This window comes from Salvia splendens, chromosome 15 (genome assembly GCF_004379255.2).
Source record: "Salvia splendens isolate huo1 chromosome 15, SspV2, whole genome shotgun sequence".
Classification (NCBI taxonomy): domain Eukaryota; kingdom Viridiplantae; phylum Streptophyta; class Magnoliopsida; order Lamiales; family Lamiaceae; genus Salvia; species Salvia splendens.
In genome coordinates, this window is record NC_056046.1 from 32,116,614 (window position 1) to 32,125,443 (window position 8,830).

The following is an 8,830-nucleotide window of genomic DNA, read 5'->3' on the forward strand; positions in this document are numbered from 1 at the left end:
AGCAGGTAGGCTACTGGTATGCTCTCCTTTCTCTTTATCAATATACAACTTTCATATCTTGGTTTTTCAAAACCAATTTCCTGAATGCACTCATCAAATCTCAAATACCACTGTCTTGAGCTTTGCTTGAGACCATACAAAACCTTGTGGATTCATGAAAACCTGTCATATAAGCGAATTCCTTATAACTTTCCGGAAACACAAACACAAGTGAAAACAGAGAGCAACAACCCCTCGTAGCTTTTATGTTCCAGATTGAAACACGGGATGCCTTTCAAAGCCTTAACCCGCACTACTATCGTCTTAGTAGAGGGAAGTAAGGGTCGAATCCCACAGAGATGGTTGCGAATGGAGTTGGGGTTGAGACATTTTGGGCGGTTTTAGCTGCTGCCACGCTTTAAAAGGGGGTTAAGATTAACTAAGAATTTAAACTGCTCAACGGGTAAATTAAATTGATCAAATCAAACGTGAACATTATAAACGTAAACCACCAACTGATCAACTAAACTAAGAAAGCGAAAAGCATAAAGCATCTTGGGACCACTGACACTACCTGCGAACTACAAAAACTGCGAAAACTAGGAAAAGGTGACAGGGACATGCAGTATAACTAACTACCTTTGTCTTCTTCTCTAAGAAATGAAAATTGATCTACAAATAGACAGATCTGAACAGAGCATAAGCATTAAACATAAAACAACGCCGATTCAAAACTGATCATATGAATTCTTAAGCAACAGAGATAGATCTAGAGAATTGACTACTTCTTCTTGCAAATAAACTAAACTAAACACCATCTACCTAGGCAAGGAATAGAAAAAGAGCTGAAACCAAATGCATCAAGATTTTCAAGAAAGAAATCAACAGATCCAACACGACTACAACTAAAAATTCCATTTCATTCAAGATCGGCAAAGGAAATAAGCAAACAGAAGTTCATAACTCAAATGGCACGATCTAGTAGACTAGAAATGAAACCTGAGTAGCTTAAAAACAGAACAAACTGAAACAAGTAGCTAACTACTAATGTTAAGCACGAAAATAGAAACTAAGTGTTTGAACCCCTCGAGAAACAAAGAAAGCAAACGATGTAAATGATGGTGGCTTGAATTTGACTCCTCCTCTAGCAAGGACAGCGTGCTGAGATGTGGCTCCTTCTCTCCCGAATGGCTTCTACTCCATACTAAGGAAAGTGGTGACTTGAGGTAACTGAAGTGAGGAGTGTACGTGTCTGTTCTTCAATGCGTCTCATCCATATTTATAGGACAACTTCTTGGGCCCAAATCCCTAGGGCAAGCCCACATGACACTTTTACCGATATGCCCTTCTGAGATGCTTTTTGTCTTTTCTCTCTCCTGTGACTCATCCTTCTAAGTGCTGGGGTCTCAACTGATCAGCTCGCAAGCGCAGTGGATCAACTTGACCTCATTCTTCTCTTTTCTGCTCCATTTCACCGAGTTGATCAAGTTGCTGCTCAACCTGGTGCTTTCCCGTGCTGCTGCCCTGCACACTCAAATCTAGCACACTTTTCGCCCATTACCAGCTACATTAGTGAAATAAACCCTATAAAACCATGCTTGTATTGCGCCCCATCAAACTGCTCACACTTAAATCATGCTTGTCCTCAAGTATAAAATATCAAAAAGAATTAAAGGGCAAGATGCATGCATGGATTCCTGACCAATTTCTACGGACTAGCGACTATTCACAACACTGACTTAAACAGACTCCTAAGATTAACACTTATCTATGAATTTTCATGAATGAGACTGGTTTGTTTTCAGGCTGCATCCCCCACAAGCTTAAGGTCGTTCTAGATACTCTGCAGTCTCAAATTCTTCCCTCCCCCTTTTACTTAGTCTAATCAGCCTGTCCATTCGTCAAGACAGCCCCTACTCCAGCCAACTGTTGGATTCACTCGGTCACTCATTTCTCACCAGAGATGTTAGGACCATTCTCTCATTCATTTTGCCATACCACTGATGCCTTGAGTTCATGGGCGCAGGCTAGTTCCTTAAGGTCTTACTCCGTCTATTTCCATCCCCTCTTCTGGACTTCGTCCAGCTTATCAACCGCGTCTTCCGATTTGCTCAAGTCTTCATTGGGTATAATTTGTTGGGAACAACAAGCTCTTCCCTCACCACCCCCGACCTCTACTTCACTTGGTGTATGGGGAAGAAGATCAAGGTTCACCTAGGCTACTGGTTGGCCCAAGCGTGCCACCAGATGACCGCAAACCCTTCTCGTCACATGTACACCTGCCATATCCTCGGTGCTTACCTCCAGTGTAATGTTGTGATGAAAATTGCCAAGTCTGCACCCGAGGTGATCATGTGTGAAGCTCCAGAGCTATTCAGCTTGGAGTACTTCTTTAACAAAGGTCTCCTGTACATGGATGGCTCGGATGTGTGCTTTTATGAAGTAGGGAAGGCAGAGCCCGTGGTGAAGCGCGAGGTGGAAGGAGCAGAGGCTTCGACAAGTATGGATGGTGAAGAGCTGAGGAGAGAGATGCTAGAAGTTCGTAAAGAACTTACTGAAGTCTGTGGAGAGATACAAGCGCTTAAAGGAAGCATTGCTGACTGGGCAGAGAAATCGTCCCTGCAGAACGATCGGATGGCTGATGCGGTCAGAATAATGATGAAGATGGCTGACTGGCTTGAGAAAAAATTTCCCTTGACCCAGAAAAGGCTACTTCCTGGACCCAGCAGTATGACCAGGTAACCTGGTCAAGGAAGCTCATCCCTCCAGAAGCCCACATCCACGTCCAACCCTGTAGCGCCCCTGTCCGAGAGAAAGCCCATGTCTAAGCAACCCGAGATCGAGGAAGAGGAACCGTTGTCGCCGGTTAAGAAGAAAGTAAAGATGAACCGCCCCAATGTACCACCCAAGTCTGGCTCCCGTGGGGGCCAGACTCAGAATTGATACCCCCCAATGACCAAGTAAATTTACATTTCAGTAATTTTTGTTTTATTTTGTCTTTTGTATATTTTGCATGTTTGTGTTTTTGAGTATGTGAATGTGTGTTTTTGTGTTTAGTATGTTTTGTTATGTATACATGTGTTATCTCCCACTTAGCCCAATCCTTGGTCTAATTGTGAGAAGTTTGGGTTTATATAGCATGTTTGGTTTCTGTTTAGCAATAGTGTCTTCTCCCACTTAGCCCTGTACCCGGTCTAAGTGTGAGAATTTTGTTTTGTACATATATGTTTCGTGTAGCATGTTTGTTTAATTCTGTGATTTGGTTTGTGTGCGCACCAACTACCATGTTTCCCCCCTTCACTAGGATTGCTTGGAAACAAGCTTGAGTGAAGTGGGAGGGGGGAGGGAGTTAGTGCAGTCTGTGTCCAGCATGAGTAGAAGTTGTTAGGTCTATGAGTCATTTTTTTTAGGAATTATGTGTTTTTAGCATGAGCTGGTGAATATAATAAGGCAAGATTCCCTTAGTGAGAGTAATTGAAGAGATGATGCACGTCAACTTTGAGGCCTTTATCCTTAATAAACTGAAATCGGTTTGGATGAAGTGAGGACGATAGAGAATGCCTTAGCTGACCTAGTTGTGAGTCCCCACCATAAAAGTGAGTTATAAACCTAAACACTTTACTCTAACATGTAAAAGAGGGGCTGCCATCTGATGCTTAAGGAGAGAATATAGAAAGGAGGAAAATAGTGGTGAAAAGCAAAACCTCGTGGGCCTGGGAAAAGGGTACTGGAGGTATAAGCTAGACGAAGTCCAGGAAAAATGAGGTATAAGCTGGACGAAGTCCACGGGAGGAATTAAAATATATATATATATATATATAAAATAAATTTTGGAGGTATAAGCTGGACGAAGTCAAGGAAAATTAGGAGGTATAAGCTGGACGAAGTCCAGAAGGAGCAAAAAGAAATCCAAGGGCAGGAAGCAATAGTAACCTGACCCGGGAATTAAGGGGAGTAGGAAGCTGTAAAAGGGGAATTCTCATAACCCGAAGCATCAGTGGTGTGGCAAAAATTGAAGAGTGATCGATCCTAACATCCCTGGTGAGGAATGAGTGATCGAGCGAATCCAACAATTGGTGAGGTTGTAGGCTATCTTGACGAACTGACAGACCGACTAGGTGGAAGAAGGGAAGGGGAGGATTTGGAGACTGTAGACAATCAGATGGACCTTAAGCTTGTGGGGATGGCTGCCTAAAAGTTGAAGCTAGTTCATGCAAATATGTTGTTTTATTTAAGTGTTTGTTTTTCTTTGTCGAGTCAGTTTATGTGTCTAGGTCTAGGAGTTTGTGTTTTGTACGTGTCTTTAGGGTCGATCATAGGATAACCATGCATTGAAATTCACCTTATTTTTTCTTCTTGTCTTTATACTTGAGGACAAGTATGATTTAAGTGTGAGCAGTTTGATAAGGCTAATTTCATGCATCGGTTATGGGGTTAAATTCAATTATTTCCAGAGTCTAACACATGTTTTAAGCCAGGTGTGTGGAGAAAATCGCCAGACCCAGGAGGGGAAGAAGATAATCGTCTGGCGAAGGAATTCAGCAGAAAAGTGAGCAGAAAATGAATAAATTGCCAGACGGAGGGCAAAGTGGAGAATTCAAAAGGAGATTCTAGAAGATCGACTCCTCATCTATAAATAGAGAGCACGCGACACACATGATATCATCACTCGCATCACATTTTCGCTTTTAGCTCACTTTCCACACACTTCTCCACACACTCAATAGGCAATTCATGGGGGTTCATCGGGAGTTTTTGAGTTAGTTGATGTGTAACACCATCCTCACGAAGGGCGAAGAAACAATTTGCCGCTTTCTAGTTAATTTCTTTTGGAATTTCGTCCGAGACTTCGCGATTCGAAGCTCGACCCTCTTGCTTTTGTGAAGTTTAATTCGCGTGGTTATGAAAGTTTCATTTTCTGTTACGGCTATGTTTGATTCTGAGTTTGATGTCGATTTCTGAGTTCGGAGTTGATTTACTCGTTTGGATGCTTTTCGCACTTGATTTGTTGGTTTGGAGTTGAATTGTGGTTTAATTTGTTGTCGATCGGAGTGAATTTGTTGAATCGGAGTTGATGGAGTTGGGATTGATCGTTGTTGGGTTCAGATTGCTTGGATCCGGAGTGGATTAAGCGTTCGACGTATGAATCTAGAACAGAGTTGTTGAATTCTGCATGGTTGCTGATGTTTAGTTTCTGTTTTTCTGTTGCTTCGTCTAGTAGATGTAGATCTGTTCAATTTCCGATTAATCGCTATTTCCGACGTTCGAATCATCATGCTCTGTTTTGATCTGGGTTTATGCTCTATTTTCTCCATGTTTATGCTTGAATCGTTTGAAGATATGAAGGTCGTTGTTGGTTAAATTTCAGAGTTAGTTATGTGCAGCTTTTCATCCGTACCTTGCTATTTTGGGAAAATGGTCCCTACTGCATGTTTGATCTCTGTTTCGCTAGTTTAAGCAGTCTGTTTGCTAGGTCGAGGAATTTTCATACTGTTTTCATGAGTCGTTTGAGAAGCTATGCTTCATAGGTCTAGCTGGTATGTAAATTTCGTTTCCAGTCTAGTAGTTAAATTCAAAATCCAAAGTTGCGTGGCAACAGCCAAAACCTTTTCTAAAACTCTCTAAATGCATCCAAGCGCATCCGTCTTCGTGGGATCGATCCCTACTTCCTTGTACTAGCCAATAATATAGAGGGTTTTGAAACGGGAAATTATGTGTCCGACGACCTAGATTTTGAGAGTTCCTTGAGTTCCTAGACCCAGTGATCTAGCGAATCCTCTAGACCCGATAGGCTTGATATAACACACTGAACACATTGCAAATCCCTGTCTTTCAGTGTGTTAAATGGATGGTGGAAAAAGTAAGAATAAAGTAAGAGAGATGAAAAAATAAAGTAAAAATGAGAATTACTTTTTGCTAAAAATAGAAATGATTCAATTAACTTGGAATTTCCCAAAATAGAATAATGACTTTATTAACATGGAATGGAGGGAATATAAAGTTAATAAAGTATGATAAGAAAAGATAAAGAGTGATTTAAAAGTAGAAGAAAAAGAGAATCTACAGATAAATTAGAAGAGGAAAAGGAAAAAAATGAATATGAGAATAATTTTGATGGTCGATCTAAAATAAAAGAAATATGATTATTTTGTGGGCGATGCATGTGTAAAGTTTTTCATTTAGAACAATTGTGCATGGTTTCTCCTGAACGAATAAGACAGTTCAACCAAGGTTAACCATTCACACCACATATTATTAGATAGAACAATTGTGTGTGGTTGTGTACACACAAAAAAAAAGAGTGAAAGTACTATTTCTTTTATTAGAATCGAGCAAACAAAAGAAATGAATGACTGCTACAAAATCAATACTGGGAAGTCTAGCCTAATCAGTTGCTAGGTTGCAAAATTAGCACTAATTAGATTCGCCCCTCGTAGAATTCATGGTAATAATTCTTAAATTATAGTAGTAATAAATAGAGTAAATAAAATAAATTTAGACACCACAAAAGATATTGTCTAATTACACATTTTAGTCAATTATTGACGTTAATAAATGTTTCTACAGACATCACCTATACTATACAAAATGTCTTCAATCTTGGTCTCACAATTAAAATTAAATCATTTAAGTTTCCATAGTAACTAATTGCGTCTCAAACCTGTCCTATAAAGTATTTGTTTCATTCTAAGTTGAGTATTTTTCATTCGGCACAAATTTTTCGTAGTTTTGCATTGTGAGTTTAAGTGGAGAGAGAATGGAGAGAGTTATGTTTTTATATGAAAAAATTGTATCATTTATAGTTAGACATTCTAAAAAATATGTTACTTAAATGAGAAGATGAAATATAATGTTACTGGTATTGCGCATTATGTGAATAAATTGCTAGAATGACTCATTGATGAGGCATTTGGTTTATGACATTTTGTTTTGCTAAGCTTTAAAATTCGACCAATTTCATCTAGAATGGCAATGACTACGATGAGAATTTTCTAAGCCTTGTACCTATGTTGCCATGTCAACTTAAATTTGGATTGATATATAAATATAATTCGTTAGAAATGCTAATTTGCATTATGGAAGGTGCATACTATACGAAAAAAAATCAGCTAATTTAGTAGTATGTTCCAATTAACTTTATTTTTACAAATTTCTTAAAGAGTTGAAACCTTCTACATTGGCAATGACAAAATTATTTTTCCAATAATTAACGTAGTCTTACTAAACTTTCAACTTTCCAGCACACAGCTGATAAGTACATGAGATGATAAAATACAAGTTAATATGAAAAGACAACCAATTGATAACACACACTTTATAAATATGATGCAATACATATATATGATCCTAATTTTGTTTGAGTTAAAGGTAAATTTGTGAGTTCAAGCGCGGCACTGCATGAGCAATTAGAGGCTTAGCCAATGCCAAGTCATTTCTGACTCAGCCAAGTCAATAGTATTCGTAGAAAGTGGGGGTCTCCATGCAAAACATTGAATAAGTCTAGCCAAAAGCATCGTGCTCAGGTGTAGAACCAAGAACGACTCCAGGGCATCCTCGTCTTCCAGTACTAAACGACAACATGTGCAACTCCGGATCCGTAAGCACGACTACTGAGTCTTCATCATGAACGTGTCTCTTAGGCCTAAAGCGGAGAGGCTCATCCCAAACCCTAGGGTTCCGCCCTAGGCCAGGACGACTAAGCAACACTTGGCTCCCTTTGGGATAAAGTACCCACACACCACTGTATCTTTGCTTGAAACATGTGGGACATTGAAAGGTGCTAATGGATGTATCCGAAATGACTCTTTCAAACAAGTCATCACATAATTTAATTTAGGCAAATCAAATTCTTGAACAAGCCTATCTTTACCTACCACTCGATCCAATTTTCAGATGCCTTAGCAAGAATATCGATTTCTGCCAACGCCCACTCAACTGCATTTGATGGATTATCAACCGTCTCAATCATTATTTCCTGTAAAATCAATCGTTCCTTATTATTATGCTTTTAAAAAACGGTTGAGTACACAATCTTTTAGATACTAAAAACTTACAACAATTAATGCTTTGATCTCTCAAAATGGACAGAAGCGGCTCATTTCCTGACTTCTTGAGGTTAATCAAAAGATCAAGAATATCATCTTCCTCACTCTTGAGGCCCTTCTCCCACATCCCTATTCTCTTTTTGATTTCCGGATTGATACCTTCTCACATTCTTAATCGCATTCGTTATCTTCTTTTATGCCATCCAAATCCAAAACCACCAGCCACGGCAAAAAATCAGCAATGGCGAATCCATAGAGGCACGAAAGAATCGCGAACAATCCATCCACATGCTCTCTCTCTTCAACCCCCGCCCCCCCATCCGCCATTCCGGACCCAAAAAACCTCTCACCAAACACCATTTTTCTTATCACATTGCCACAGTAATGGCGCGCCGCATCTCTCACATTCACACTTCCGTTGCTGTCCGGATTCTTGCACTGTTTGTACACATATCTGACGAGGTGATCGGCTTCCTCGAGTCTCTTTCTAGTGTAGCCGTTTGAAACACTGCATTTGATAGCACACCCGCTGAACCCTAAACCCTAAACCCTAAACCCTAAACCCTAAACCCTAAACCCTAAACCCTAAACCCTAAACCCTACACCCTAAACCCTAACCCTAAACCCTAACCTACCCTAAACCCTAAACCAAACCCCTAAACCCTGAACCCTAAACCCTAAACCCTAAACCCTAAACCCTAAACCCTAAACCCTAAACCCTAAACCCTAAACCCTGAACCCTAAACCCTAAACCCTAAACCCTAAACCCTAAACCCTAAACCCTAAACCCTAAACCCTAAACCCGA

At 40.0% G+C, this 8,830-nt stretch overlaps 1 pseudogene; it reads right to left on the reverse strand.

The window, feature by feature from the left end:
• Positions 1 to 7,341: 7,341 nt before the first annotated feature.
• LOC121767037 lies at positions 7,342 to 8,151 on the reverse strand (annotated as a pseudogene).
• Positions 8,152 to 8,830: the final 679 nt, after the last annotated feature.